The sequence below is a fragment of the Tachypleus tridentatus genome, chromosome 6 (assembly GCF_004210375.1).
Source record: "Tachypleus tridentatus isolate NWPU-2018 chromosome 6, ASM421037v1, whole genome shotgun sequence".
Lineage (NCBI taxonomy): Eukaryota > Metazoa > Arthropoda > Merostomata > Xiphosura > Limulidae > Tachypleus > Tachypleus tridentatus.
In genome coordinates, this window is record NC_134830.1 from 113,071,875 (window position 1) to 113,087,674 (window position 15,800).

The following is a 15,800-nucleotide window of genomic DNA, read 5'->3' on the forward strand; positions in this document are numbered from 1 at the left end:
GTTTTTAACGTTGTAAGTCCGCAGAGATACCGCTGAATCACTGGGGGGTTTTCAAAGAGAAAGTGAAGTACAAAAGGAAACATGAAACAAAACTATTATTTGCATTCAAATCAAAACATGCTTGAAATATTCATCCATTAACAGATGTGAAAAGATTATGAAATAAACATTGCTATTTTCATGTAAAAATTGAACGACTTTTGCAAAAGTTAATTTTATCTCAAACCTTGTAAACGACATTACATGCTTTAAAAATTAAGACCTCTAGATTAAGTTAAATATCCTTATAATGTCACTTATGTATCTGGGCAGCTTTTAAGTAAATAAAGACTGCAGATGTTGTTATGTAACTGAGAGACTGTGACAACAAAACTTGCGTTTCACTGCTGACCGTGAGGTAATAAGGACTATCAAAAGTTACAAAGAAATGTTGTTTTTTTTTGTCTTTTTCTCAGCACTTACAGTTGCCACAGGTTTTTGTATATCAAGGTTAAATTGTGCAGGCTGAAGAAAATTTGAAATCTTACTAGCAGAAGAACGTGTTGGCTCCACCAGTACAATAGGGACTCGAGGCCAGACCAGCAAGAAGGTGTAGTTTTATCAGTATGAGGCTTCAAGACATCAGTATGTTTACTTTGAACCATGGATGAATGGTATCGGATTCACGTTATCCTTTTTGGCGACATATTTATGAAGTCATTTAAGTGTTGGGCACGGCATGGCCAAGCGTGTTAAGGCGTGCGACTCGTAATCTGAGGATCTCGGGTTCGCATCTCCGTCACGCCAAACATGGTCGCACTTTCAGCCGTGGGGCGTTATAAAGTTACGGTCAATCCCACTATTCGTTGGTAAAGAGTAGCCCAAGAGTTGGCGGTGGGTGGTGATGACTAGCTGCCTTCCCTGTAGTCTTACACTACTAAATTAGAGATGCCTAGCACAGATAGCCCTCGAGTATCTTTGTCCGAAATTCAAAAAACAAAACAAAAACAAACATTTAAGTGTTGTGTCCATGGATTTCTGTGCAAGTTGTCTGTTTAAACATGGGCTTGGAATGCAGCGTCCGTGTAAAGTTTGTCAAGATCCGTAGACTAAGATTGACCTTGTTGCATTGTGCTCTACACAAATATTTTGGTGTCCGACAAGATTAGTGCACAATAAAGGTCATGTGGCTAAGCACGATCGACGATAGCTAAAACAGTTCCAATGACCTCGTGAGAGTTGGTACATTCATCTTATAGAATACAGTTCTTGCTCGCTATAAAGTCATCAGTTATAATGTTGTGGTGCCGTAACTCTCAAAAATCTAGTATTATCTGCTACTTAGCTCATTGCCACTTGGCTTCAGAGGCTAAAGTTATCAATCACACTCTGGAACAAAATAAAGGAAACAAAGCGGGAAGTCCCGAGTGCAAAGCCAAAAGATGCGAATATTAAATTCAGATGTGAGCTTTATTTTGGAATGTTGAGTATTACTGTCGAAATAGCAAGAAGGTGTCATCGTTATCGCGTTTGTAAATGACAGGTTAAAAGTCACGTGGGAAGTTTTCTAACAAAACAAAGCCAGACAGTACACTTTACACAGATAAAGTTTGTTTGTTTTGTTTTTTTAAAGTTCGCGCAAAGCTACACGAAAGCTATTTGCTCTAGCCCTTCATAATTTAACAGAGTAAGACTAGAGGGAAGGCAGATAATCATCACCACTCACACACTGACTTTTGGGTTACTCTTTTATAAACGAACAGTGGGATTGACAGTCACAATATAGCGCTCTCATGGCTGAAAGGGCGAGTATGTTTGGTATGACTGGAATTCGAACCTGAGACTCTCAAATTGCAAGTCGATCGCCCTAAGCAGCTGCTGTGCCTAGCCTACACAAAGATTGGTTCGGTTTGGTTTGTTTTTCATTTCGCGCAAAGCTACACTAGGGCTAACTGCGCTAGCAGTCCCTAATTTAGCAGTGTAAGACTAGACGGAAGCCAGCTAGTCATCATCACCCACGCAAACTCTTGGGTTACACTTTACTAACGAATAGTGGGATTAATCGTCACTTATAACGCTCCCCATGGCTGAAAGAGCGAGTATGTTTGGTGTGACGGGGACTCGAACCCGCGACCCTTGGATTACGAGTCAAATGCCTTAACCACCTGGCCATGTCGGTCCCACACAAAGATAAAGACTCAGATAGTAGCGACAGCAATGCTTCAAACGAAGAAAGCAACACTTCTGAATGTTAAGTACCCTAACACCACAAAACACGTGAGAGAAGAACACAAACAGTGAACAAGAATTCATGTATCATTGCTAAGCGGAAGTGTACTATGAACATAGACTCATAGTTCGATCATACATAAGTGAAACTGTGAAAATACACGAGTTAATATTACCCCATGAATTAGACACTGATATGTTAATTAAAATTGCGTGCATTGGACAAAATTTAACATACTATATACAAATAATGCAACAATGTAACAGTGATTATTGTCTAGAGTTCAGTAAATAAAATAAATATTCGTGATTTTCTTTGATCCAAAACAAGGACCGAATCCCGATGCGAAAAAAGCCACTTGCATTCATGGGTATAATAGAAAACTATTGGCGGGGATTCCCTGTGTCTGACATAAATGACGTCATTAAAGAAGAAGTGGTTTAACTTTGTGAAAAGGGTAAGAAGTTCTAAGACCTATTTACATGTGAAACCAATTTACTGCTAAGAGTTAAAAGGAAACAGAGATGATGTGTCGAAAAATACAGGTTTAGATTGCGTCCTCTACATCACATTTAAATAAACATCTATGAAGAAACTTTATACTGGATGCAGCGAAAATCAACGGCTATTCTAGGAATTATCATGCATATGGGAACTTCAGAAAGGGTGCTCAAAATCAAAATGAAGTAGAGTAAAGTATAAGAGTAAGTAGGTAAATGATTACGAGAGTGCTTTGTTTTGTGAAATGTCGGAAAGTTTTTCATCCTTTATCTCTTGTTATGCTATCTTATTTTATCTTATCTGTGTTCTTTTTATATATTTTTCTCGTGGTAAATAAACAGTTAACAAAGCCGAAAATTATGTGGAACTTGTTGAGGTTTTGGTGAAGAACTTACGGCAAAATGGGCTGCAGGATGTCTCTGAAAGTCTATATCCTTGACGCTCATCTTGGTAGATTCAAGGAGAGCATGGGAGCGTAATCAGAGGAGCAAGGCGAGTGCTTCCAATAAGGTATACTGGGCTTTGAACGCCGCTATCAAGGAACGTATAATGAAAACATTATGGGAGATTATATTTGGGGGCTGTTACGTGAACGTGATTTACATTACCGTCGCAAATCTCGAAAAAACTGCTCACTTTTAAACATTTTTGTATAACTTTAGTATAAATACATGTAAATCTTGATTCATATGCTGTTTTATTCAGAACGTATGTAAATGAAAACGTCCAAATTTGCTCGTTTTTACACAGAAAAATAGGTTAATTTCTAAATTTCATTATCCAGGCCACAAAAGCGACATTTGAAGGGAATAATGGCCATTTTCTGTACTTTTACAACATAAGCAATTAAGAAATAACACATATTATCCAGGAATAAAATTTGTGTTATATAGTATAATTAGCGAAAACATTAGATCAGTTGACTTAGTAGCTCTATAAAGAACTACAGTCTTGTTTCAGCTCTTCAGCAATCTCACATTATGCACACGTGATTTTGTTACAGTTTCACCTTTTGATTAAGCTGAATCAATTCTACATTATAAGTACATATGTTTGCTTAAACTTGATCATTAACTTTAAATAATCCTACAATATAAACGCATGATCTTGTTTTAACTTACCCTCTCAATTATTCCAAATCGAGCATTAAGTATGAACACTTGGTCTTGTTACATTTTGATCTAAATTAACCCAAACTAATTTTGAAGTATAGATAAATAATCGTGTTTCAGTTTGACCACAAGAACAAATCCTACAATATGGACACGTGATCTCGTTTCAGCTTGACCTCTTCAAGTTCACTTAATCCTTTCAATTGTATATTATGTCTTCCTTGCTTTTTCCTCAGGTGTTACGTTTAACCTGTATTACCATGTTGCAAAATCCATGATACAGAAGTTCAAAAGGGAAACGTAGAGAGGATAATGTAAAGGAACTGTTTTTATTTTGTTTAATATCGTATTTCCGTTAAACAAAACTTTACGAAATAAAGTTGATATTCTAACAAAGCCGTACAAGTTAGAAAGCAACCAACAGAAATGTAATATATTGGATTTTTTGAAAGAAAAACGTGATATTTATTTAGTTCAGTGTCTTAAGAAATACTTTACAGTGCAGTAATAAAGAATTTTATTGATGGCTGTTCTACGTTGCTAAGCTACGCGGAATTAGAAACACTTGAACAAGTCTTCAATAGATATAAAACAGCGACTTCTTAAGCTCGGTGTTCCATCAGGCGTGTCTGTAGAAACAAGATTCCTAATAAATATTTAGTGATTCTCTTTTAATATTCTCGTATACCTGCAGTATCGTATTGCTAAATTCAGTAGGTGTCTCCCATCAACAATGATTATTATACAAGGTTAGGGTGATATTTTCGCTAAAAGAAGTCATTCACGCATCAAGAGACAGGCCAGACTTTTACAAAACTAGACAGGCTCTTGCGCTGGAAAACGATAAACCCATCTGAAGTAACGAACTGATGTAAATTAGCCAATGTAAATTAACTTAGTTTTAAAACATTTTACACGTAAGGCGGGTATGTGAAAAATAATACAGATTTTACTTAAAATATTTATATACTGATAAATGTTAATGTAAAGTCAGGTGGCACTCTATTGATTATAAATGATTAGACATGGGAAGTTTCCTCATTTGGTTTACCTTTGCGTGTTTTTCTCTCTCTCTTGTTTGAATAAACGTTAAGCCTATCAATTTTTATTTATCTTTCAAAGGATTGTTGTTGTTTTGAATTAAGCACAAAGCTACAGAATGGGCTATCTGTGTTTTGCCCACCACGGGTATCGAAACCCGGTTTTTAACGTTGTAAGTCCGCAGAGATACCGCTGAATCACTGGGGGGTTTTCAAAGAGAAAGTGAAGTACAAAAGGAAACATGAAACAAAACTATTATTTGCATTCAAATCAAAACATGCTTGAAATATTCATCCATTAACAGATGTGAAAAGATTATGAAATAAACATTGCTATTTTCATGTAAAAATTGAACGACTTTTGCAAAAGTTAATTTTATCTCAAACCTTGTAAACGACATTACATGCTTTAAAAATTAAGACCTCTAGATTAAGTTAAATATCCTTATAATGTCACTTATGTATCTGGGCAGCTTTTAAGTAAATAAAGACTGCAGATGTTGTTATGTAACTGAGAGACTGTGACAACAAAACTTGCGTTTCACTGCTGACCGTGAGGTAATAAGGACTATCCAAAAGTTACAAAGAAATGTTGTTTTTTTTTTGTCTTTTTTCTCAGCACTTACAGTTGCCACAGGTTTTTTGTATATCAAGGTTAAATTGTGCAGGCTGAAGAAAATTTGAAATCTTACTAGCAGAAGAACGTGTTGGCTCCACCAGTACAATAGGGACTCGAGGCCAGACCAGCAAGAAGGTGTAGTTTTATCAGTATGAGGCTTCAAGACATCAGTATGTTTACTTTGAACCATGGATGAATGGTATCGGATTCACGTTATCCTTTTTGGCGACATATTTATGAAGTCATTTAAGTGTTGGGCACGGCATGGCCAAGCGTGTTAAGGCGTGCGACTCGTAATCTGAGGATCTCGGGTTCGCATCTCCGTCACGCCAAACATGGTCGCACTTTCAGCCGTGGGGGCGTTATAAAGTTACGGTCAATCCCACTATTCGTTGGTAAAAGAGTAGCCCAAGAGTTGGCGGTGGGTGGTGATGACTAGCTGCCTTCCCTGTAGTCTTACACTACTAAATTAGAGATGCCTAGCACAGATAGCCCTCGAGTATCTTTGTCCGAAATTCAAAAAACAAAACAAAAACAAACATTTAAGTGTTGTGTCCATGGATTTCTGTGCAAGTTGTCTGTTTAAACATGGGCTTGGAATGCAGCGTCCGTGTAAAGTTTGTCAAGATCCGTAGACTAAGATTGACCTTGTTGCATTGTGCTCTACACAAATATTTTGGTGTCCGACAAGATTAGTGCACAATAAAGGTCATGTGGCTAAGCACGATCGACGATAGCTAAAACAGTTCCAATGACCTCGTGAGAGTTGGTACATTCATCTTATAGAATACAGTTCTTGCTCGCTATAAAGTCATCAGTTATAATGTTGTGGTGCCGTAACTCTCAAAAATCTAGTATTATCTGCTACTTAGCTCATTGCCACTTGGCTTCAGAGGCTAAAGTTATCAATCACACTCTGGAACAAAATAAAGGAAACAAAGCGGGAAGTCCCGAGTGCAAAGCCAAAAGATGCGAATATTAAATTCAGATGTGAGCTTTATTTTGGAATGTTGAGTATTACTGTCGAAATAGCAAGAAGGTGTCATCGTTATCGCGTTTGTAAATGACAGGTTAAAAGTCACGTGGGAAGTTTTCTAACAAAACAAAGCCAGACAGTACACTTTACACAGATAAAGTTTGTTTGTTTTGTTTTTTTAAAGTTCGCGCAAAGCTACACGAAAGCTATTTGCTCTAGCCCTTCATAATTTAACAGAGTAAGACTAGAGGGAAGGCAGATAATCATCACCACTCACACACTGACTTTTGGGTTACTCTTTTATAAACGAACAGTGGGATTGACAGTCACAATATAGCGCTCTCATGGCTGAAAGGGCGAGTATGTTTGGTATGACTGGAATTCGAACCTGAGACTCTCAAATTGCAAGTCGATCGCCCTAAGCAGCTGCTGTGCCTAGCCTACACAAAGATTGGTTCGGTTTGGTTTGTTTTTCATTTCGCGCAAAGCTACACTAGGGCTAACTGCGCTAGCAGTCCCTAATTTAGCAGTGTAAGACTAGACGGAAGCCAGCTAGTCATCATCACCCACGCAAACTCTTGGGTTACACTTTTACTAACGAATAGTGGGATTAATCGTCACTTATAACGCTCCCCATGGCTGAAAGAGCGAGTATGTTTGGTGTGACGGGGACTCGAACCCGCGACCCTTGGATTACGAGTCAAATGCCTTAACCACCTGGCCATGTCGGTCCCACACAAAGATAAAGACTCAGATAGTAGCGACAGCAATGCTTCAAACGAAGAAAGCAACACTTCTGAATGTTAAGTACCCTAACACCACAAAACACGTGAGAGAAGAACACAAACAGTGAACAAGAATTCATGTATCATTGCTAAGCGGAAGTGTACTATGAACATAGACTCATAGTTCGATCATACATAAGTGAAACTGTGAAAATACACGAGTTAATATTACCCCATGAATTAGACACTGATATGTTAATTAAAATTGCGTGCATTGGACAAAATTTAACATACTATATACAAATAATGCAACAATGTAACAGTGATTATTGTCTAGAGTTCAGTAAATAAAATAAATATTCGTGATTTTCTTTGATCCAAAACAAGGACCGAATCCCGATGCGAAAAAAGCCACTTGCATTCATGGGTATAATAGAAAACTATTGGCGGGGATTCCCTGTGTCTGACATAAATGACGTCATTAAAGAAGAAGTGGTTTAACTTTGTGAAAAGGGTAAGAAGTTCTAAGACCTATTTACATGTGAAACCAATTTACTGCTAAGAGTTAAAAGGAAACAGAGATGATGTGTCGAAAAATACAGGTTTAGATTGCGTCCTCTACATCACATTTAACTAAACATCTATGAAGAAACTTTATACTGGATGCAGCGAAAATCAACGGCTATTCTAGGAATTATCATGCATATGGGAACTTCAGAAAGGGTGCTCAAAATCAAAATGAAGTAGAGTAAAGTATAAGAGTAAGTAGGTAAATGATTACGAGAGTGCTTTGTTTTGTGAAATGTCGGAAAGTTTTTCATCCTTTATCTCTTGTTATGCTATCTTATTTTATCTTATCTGTGTTCTTTTTATATATTTTTCTCGTGGTAAATAAACAGTTAACTTATTTAATTGACTACTTTGTAGTGTGTTGAATCTGAACTTGCCAACACGACTGTATTCTTGACTAGTTGATTGTAACTGGATTGTAACACTCCCCATCTATAGCTCTCTCAAGTGCACGTGGATCTGGATGGTAGCATTTTAATCAAACATTACAATACCTCTAATTCTCCTTGAACGATATGCGCTGAGAAAACAAATTAATAGCAATCACAACATAAGCTGTTAATGATCCTTAATTAGAAAGTATTTAATATATTTATAAAAAGAAGTTAATATTAAAAAAGCGTTGACTGTTACTACCATACGCAAGTGTGTTAGAGAGTATCTGATATTTTTATATTAAATGAAATCAAAAACTGGAAGAACCTAAACTTTCAATCGTAATTACAAAAGGGATATTTGGATCATCCTTTCTTGAAAATGGATAATAATGTTTCAATCAACGTTTCTTCTAGAGGGATGATGGTATTTGAATATTTCTTTCTTCGAAAGGGGCTAGGATAATTGAATCGTCCTTCGAAAGGGATAATAATATTTGAGTCGTCTTTTTTACGTAGATGATTTTTTTCAAACGTTAACTACAGATAACAGTGTATCGACTTGCTAACTCCGTTTATTTGGTTCGTTAGGGAGATAACTTACACACACATACATGAATATTGAAGTGGGAATTTTTCGCTAAACAAAATGTCAATACAGTTTCTAAATAACTAGCAGCCGCACGAATTTACTGAGCGAAGACCTACTATTTTTACAAAGAAACAAAACAAAGAACTTCTAGTGGTCTTACGTATCTCTCTGTTCTGTATGTACTCTGCAAAAGTGCTTCTCCCAGTAAATCTTCTAAAGTCGGTGTATTTTACACAACATACAGATATAATAAGGTATCTAGAGCTACAGTACCAAGTGACAAAGCATAGAAATCTCGCAACACAAACTAATTTTAAACAGACATGCAGAAAACCGTACGTTCTTCCTAATATTACATAATTTATTCTAAGAGGTTTTGACTAATATATATCGTTTATTTCATCTCATAGTTCGCTTGGAAGTCCAACAGTGATGCATGAGTATGAAAACTATGAATGTACCACGTTGCTTGAAACTGTATTATTAGGTTATTAGCTGTTTAAGCCGTATCACCATACGTTCTTTGTTTTGTTAATTGAAATTACTCATGAGGTTACTAGCTTCCAAACCCAAAGAGCCATAGGTTATTTGTTTCGTACTTTGAAATCATATCATTGGATTGTTAGCTCCATAAGTCGTATCATCATATATATGATATAATCCTAAGCCTTGTCTGTGAAGGAAAACTGACAATCATATATTTCCTAGAATATGTTTTATGTTTGTAATAATGTCACATAAGACATTACCGCCATCTGTGAATTAACATTAAACTTCACAGTAATGCACAATTAAAGAAAATTCTTCAAAACGGAAGTAAATGGAGGAATAGCTGATATCAATCCTTCAAAAAATAATCTAATTGAGATAATAGGGATGGTATTTGCATCATCCATACATAATAGCACCGGCACACAATGTCAATAGACAATAATAGGATAAATTAAACTCTTGGGCTACTCTTTTGCTAATGAATAGTGAGATTGACCGTAACATTATAATGCCACCACAGCTGAAAATGTTTAGTGTGACGGGGATTCAAACCCGCGACCCTCAGATTACGAGTCGAGTGCTTTAACCACTTGGCAATGCCGGGTCTTATAGCCACCTTCTAAATACAGTAAGGTTTATCTGTTACTGGCTGGTAATTCCTGTTTCACCCTGTACTTTATGTTTTTAAAGGAACATCAAATTTTTGTTAGAAATCTAACATCACGAACTAATAAGTATACACTAGAATTATGATTTTTTAAAAGCATTACTACTGGTTAGTAACACTTATAAAAACATCACCTCATTGAAATTGTTTGAAACCATTGTTTTAGTTTTTGAGTTATCATGTAGTAAAAGAAGAGGCAACAGAAAGAAGAACAAGAAATTCAAACTTTTTGTTCTGATATTTACAGACATTTTTGAATCTTTCGACTCAGTCATTATATAGATATTGTTAGAAAAGAAAAAAACTGTATAGTATTTAATGTTCTGTTGACCCATTGAGATGGAGCTAATGGGGACCATATTTATATAAAGCACGTCTCAGTGAACAATAGTAAATATACCTAATTCTTATGTGTAATTCCTCAGGGTGAAAACCCTTGGTGAGTCAACGATAAGTTTGTTTTCGAATTTCTCTCAAGGTTATTCGAGGGGTATCTGCTCTAACCGTCCCTAATTTAGAAGTGATAAACAACCTGCTAACTCTTGAGTTTTTCTTTTACCAATAATTAGTGGGATTTATCGTAACATTATAACGCCCCATTGCTGAAATAGAAAACAAGTTCAGTGAGAGGGATGCGAACCCGCGACCCGCAGATTTCGAGTCCAACGCCCTAGCCGCCATGCAGTTAGCCTTACGTTTACGGACTTACAACGCCAAATCTCAGTGTTTGATTCTCCGTTGTGACAGAACAAACACCTATCCTGTAGCTTTGAATTAAGACCAAAAAACTTCAAGTTAATTCGTATTGTTAGGCATAAAGATTCTAATACTGTCAAAACAAAAAAGAATCTTGAATATTAAGATAAAAAAGTGTATATCCTAATCTCTTGAAACAACACCAACAAAAAATTCATTATAAATTAGAACATTTTTATCTTGAGACAAAATAGCTTCTATCTTTAAATGAAATAGTTACAAGCTGTTTGTTTGTGTTGTTAAGTTGTTATGTATGCCTTCTCCACAGCAGGAATCAAACACAGGGTTTAGCATTGTGAATATTTTCAAATAAAAAACTTAAAGTTTCAGATAAAATACTCAATAACCAGTTATCCTTTTAAATAAAAACATGCATATTTTGAAAAAGAAACCACTTCCTGTCTACTAATATCGCTCTTTGGAACTGAATGTCTAACAAACAATAACAAAAAATAGGTATTGAATTGCATTTAAAAAACAGTTTTTATTGATATTTGGTAACTACAAAATGTATAATAACATATAGACATTATATCTGATAGTAATATGCAGAGATACCTTACAATAAGCACGTGCCTTTAGTTTTCATGATGATTTTCAGCCATAATGCGAAAAATATTGGCATATTTTTAAACCTTCTTAACAAATATTTCAGTTGAAGTTTCTTTTTGCTTATTTGCGTTAAAAAAACAACAACCAAAAAACCTGAAGATAAGGTGGATTTAAATGGAATTAATAAATATCTCGCTTGTCTACGTCCTGTCAGAAAACGGATTAAATAGTGATTGATGCGCAAAATCGAGTCACTGCATTTAATATTTTTGTGCATGCATACCCTAATCGCACACACACAAACAAATTTATCATTTTCTCAGCTGCGTCTAAAATAAATGTTCCTAAGTTGAAGGAGTTAGATTTAACAAAATATGGCGATGAAAGTTGCGCTTACAAAAAGAAAACTTCCCCCAGCATATGCCTCTTCATAAATAAAATCGACGAAGATAGGGGACAGCCTGTAGACTAGTGTCAAATAACAAAGAACTAAAACACAACGATTCGGTGTTTTCTTGGTGAAACACGCTTGAAATCACAAACTTGAAACGTGAGCGAATGACGTTTTTTTTATTTGTATTTCTTGCATCTGTTTTGCCATCTAGTAGCACAGGAGAAAAACAAACGTTTGCTGTTGAGTGAAATATTCCTTATTATATATATATAAGTTTTTGCATAGGGAACACGATGAGCTTCCACTGGAATACTGTAGGATCTAATTAAACTAGAAACTTTCCTCTAAATGGTGAAAAAAGATCGTCTGGAGGGGTTGCTTGTTTTAATCATTATAAAGTTGTATGCTATCTGTCAGTCAGTCAGAAAACACAAAAATGGCGTCACATAAGGAACGCTTAACGTTGCAATTTACACTTTTATGATGTCAATAAAATGTGTGTACGCCCTTGAATCAGGAAAAGAATTATGCAGTCTGTAGGCTACAACACAGCATAACATATGAACTTCAAAAGCAAGAGGCCATGCATGGCCAAGCGTGTTAAGGCGTGCGACTCGTGATCTGAGGGTCGCGGATTCGCATCCCGGTCGCGACAAACATGCTCTCCCTTTCAGCAGTGGGGGCGTTATAATGTGACGGTCAATCCCACTATTCGTTGGTAAAAGAGTAGCCTAAGAGTTGGCGGTGGGTGGTGATGACTAGCTGCCTTCCCTCTAGTCTTACACTGCTAAATTACAGACGGCTAGCACAGATAGCCCTCGAGTAGCTTTGTGCGAAATTCAAAAACAAACAAAAATAATCAAAAACAAGGAATAAAAAATATTTGTTACTCTTGATTTTGGTTTTGATAATTTCTTTAAATAGATCAATTTCGGAGACCTGCGTCTAATATTTTACGCTCTCCAACTGATCTACTAATTTAGATGCACATTTTTATAATCAAACAAAACGTACGTGCCAAGAATTTCAACTTTGTAGGTAGAGTTGTGTCCACTCTTTAGGTCAGTGTGATAATATTTTAAAGCAACACACCGAACTTAAATATTTTTGAACTGACGTCATGGTTTTATTGTAATTTAGTTCACATTCCTCCACCAGGCGTGTCTACCTGGTGGCGGATTGTGGAAAGCTCCAGACAAAGAGGTTTACTGTAAATAACTAACAAATAGCCGTGGACCAACTAGTGGCAGTCGCACAGGGCAAGGCGGGTAATCGTGTGGTGTGGTTATCCTTAAAAAATACTTTACAAAATACCCAGTGAAAGGACCACATAAATAATCACAGACGCCCAGTATCCTGAACCTTCTGTTTTGTGGGTTAAACACTTGGTCGAACATTAGGGAGAAGAAAATCCCTCAGAAGAAAGCCCAATGAAGACACGCCTCACCAGCGTTTCAGTGGTAGGAAAAAAAACTATATCGTGATTGTGAAGATGTTACAGAGAGCCACATCCTGCAATGGATGGACGAGACCTAAGTGAAAAGTGAAGGTTCACTTTGTTATTCTGATAAGTTACGTTGAGACACAAGCAGAAACCCGCAAAACCTTTGTTGTCAAATTAGCATCTTTATTACACAGTATTTCTATAAATGCAGGGTTTCTACAATGATATGAAAGAATTCTAATCGCAGACATCGAAATCTGAAAGCCCACTTGTCTTAGATCTAACATTAGTTAAGCCTTTATTAAGTACAGTCTATATTTGATAAAGAGGTGAATTAACACTGTAACGTGTACTTTTTTGGCCTTAGTTTAGATAGGGATAGACTTCACCATACATAAACTACCAATAAATAAGCTTTTAATGTTATTTTACGACCAATCGTTAGACCTTTCTAAAACATTTGATATACGTTTAACACGTTGTTGTACAAAATGCATAGTAAAGTATATTTACATTCTTCTTTTTGTATACATCTGTTTAAATAAGTGTGCACGCGAATGTGCATGTAGATAGTAAGATATGCGCATTTTCAGGATTGTTGGTTGGTTGTTTTTAAATTTCGTGCAAAGTTACACGAGTGCTATCTGCGCTAGCTGTCCGTAATTTAGCAATATAATACAAGAGGAAACGCGGCTAATTATCGCCATCCACCGCCAACTCTTCGGCTACTCTTTTACCTACGAATATGGGCTTGACCGTCACATTATAACCCCCCCCCCACGTCTGAAAGGGCGACCATGTTTGGTGTGATGGAGAATCGAACCCACGATCTTCAGATTACGAGCCGATCTCTCTAACCACTTACTTGGCCACACTTACTTGGTCTTAGTATGAGTTTTTATTTTGTTTTTAAAATTCGCGCAAAACTACACGAGGTCTATCTGCGCTAGCCGTCTCTAATTTAACAGTGTAAGACTAGAGCAAAGCCAATTAGTCATCACCACCCACCGCCAACTCTTGGGCTACTCTCTTACCAATGAATAGTGGGATTGACCGTAACATTATATAACCCCAACGACTGAAAGGGTAAGCATGTTTTATTGCGACGGAGATTCGAACCCGCGTCCCTCGGATTACGAGTCGAACGTATTAATCTCCCTGACCATGCCGGGACCTTAGTAATAGTATAGATGTGCCAAGATATAATAAATTATATGTGGTGTTTCCAACCGATCGATGTGTTTTCTAAAGTATCTGATAGACTAACGTGTAAAGTTTGATAAAATATATATACAAACTACGTGAAACGATGCTAAGATAAAAATATTAGAAAAATAAACGAACGTGAAGAAAAACGGTTGTATGAAAGAAATTATGAGAAAGTGGGAAACAGAGAGCTAGAAACGATAGACGATTATAATGAACACTAGTGAGATGTAAAAAATGGCAGAGTGAAGAGCGAAAGAAAATATGGATTTATTTGGAAAGTACGATAACATCAAAAATGTTAGCTATATGTAATGTACAGTCACTAATAGAGTGAAAAACGAAAATTTGATTTTGGAGGTTCTTCCTAGCAGTTCTTGACTTTGAATTTATGAAATAGAGCAAGGCATCTCATCAACACTACCCGCCGCAAACACTTGAGCTAACCGAGTAATAATATTCGAACTTCGCCTTTATAACCTATGTACAAAGTCGTGCTGTACTGTGGAGTGTTATTGTTCGTTTGTTATTTGCGGCTGGCCACTGAGTCACTACCGACCCTGCAATAAAAGGCTGGGAAACTACGAATGTTTTCTAGTAGGTTCTCTTCTTAAAGAAAATAACATGTAGTCACAGATGTCGTTCAACTTAAAAAGACAGATAATAATAATAAACAAACTAAGACATAGAAAATAATGAATACCGAGAAAAACGGTGAACAGAGAGAGAGGATTGGAAAAATAATGAAAACAAACAAACTCAAAAATTGACAATCTTAGGATACGAATTGGAAGTAATACAAGAAACAAGGGTGAGAATTAAATAATGTGTGTAATAGAAACTACTGGAGGATTTAAAAAGAATGTTGATAGTTAAGTACAGATGGATCGTTCTGAAATAGAGTTCACTTGTATCAGTAATGAAAAAAATAGAAAGAGGAGAAATGTTTTATAGACAATATGAAAAAATATGGCTGAGAAGTAAAAGTTGCAAAGATGATAGGAAGTATATTGAACAGGAGGAGGAAAAGAGCAACTAAGAGAACGAGGAGATATGTGTGAGGAAAGTGATTTTAGAACATCGTAAGAGAAATTAGATAAAACTAATAATAGTAACATACAGTTAAAGATCGTATGACAGCGGTAGAAGTCTTTAGCTAAGACTAATTTATTATTCTAACATTGTTTGGTTTTTTTAATGTACTGCCCTAAAATGCGGCAGACAGAGTTAGTTTAAGGATGTTCTTTTAAGTTCTTGTGTTACTAGCCTTGATGAAGATGCAACGGCTGAAATAAAAAAAAAGTCTTTATTTAAAAAAGCCAAAATCGCTTTTCTGTTTACTGTTTTTTTTGTTTTTGCAAAATGTCTAAATCCTTTCTGTATGCGCTACAAACTCGGAAAAAACAACAAACCATCCTTTTGTAGTTTAATCGAAATCCAGATTTACACTGACTGTTGATTACCTGAACTTTGTTTCATGAATCAGATGGTTCGTCAGTGATTGCACATACAGGCTAGAAATACAATTAAAACAGTTCTTTTCCAGAGAACATATGACATACCACCCCAAA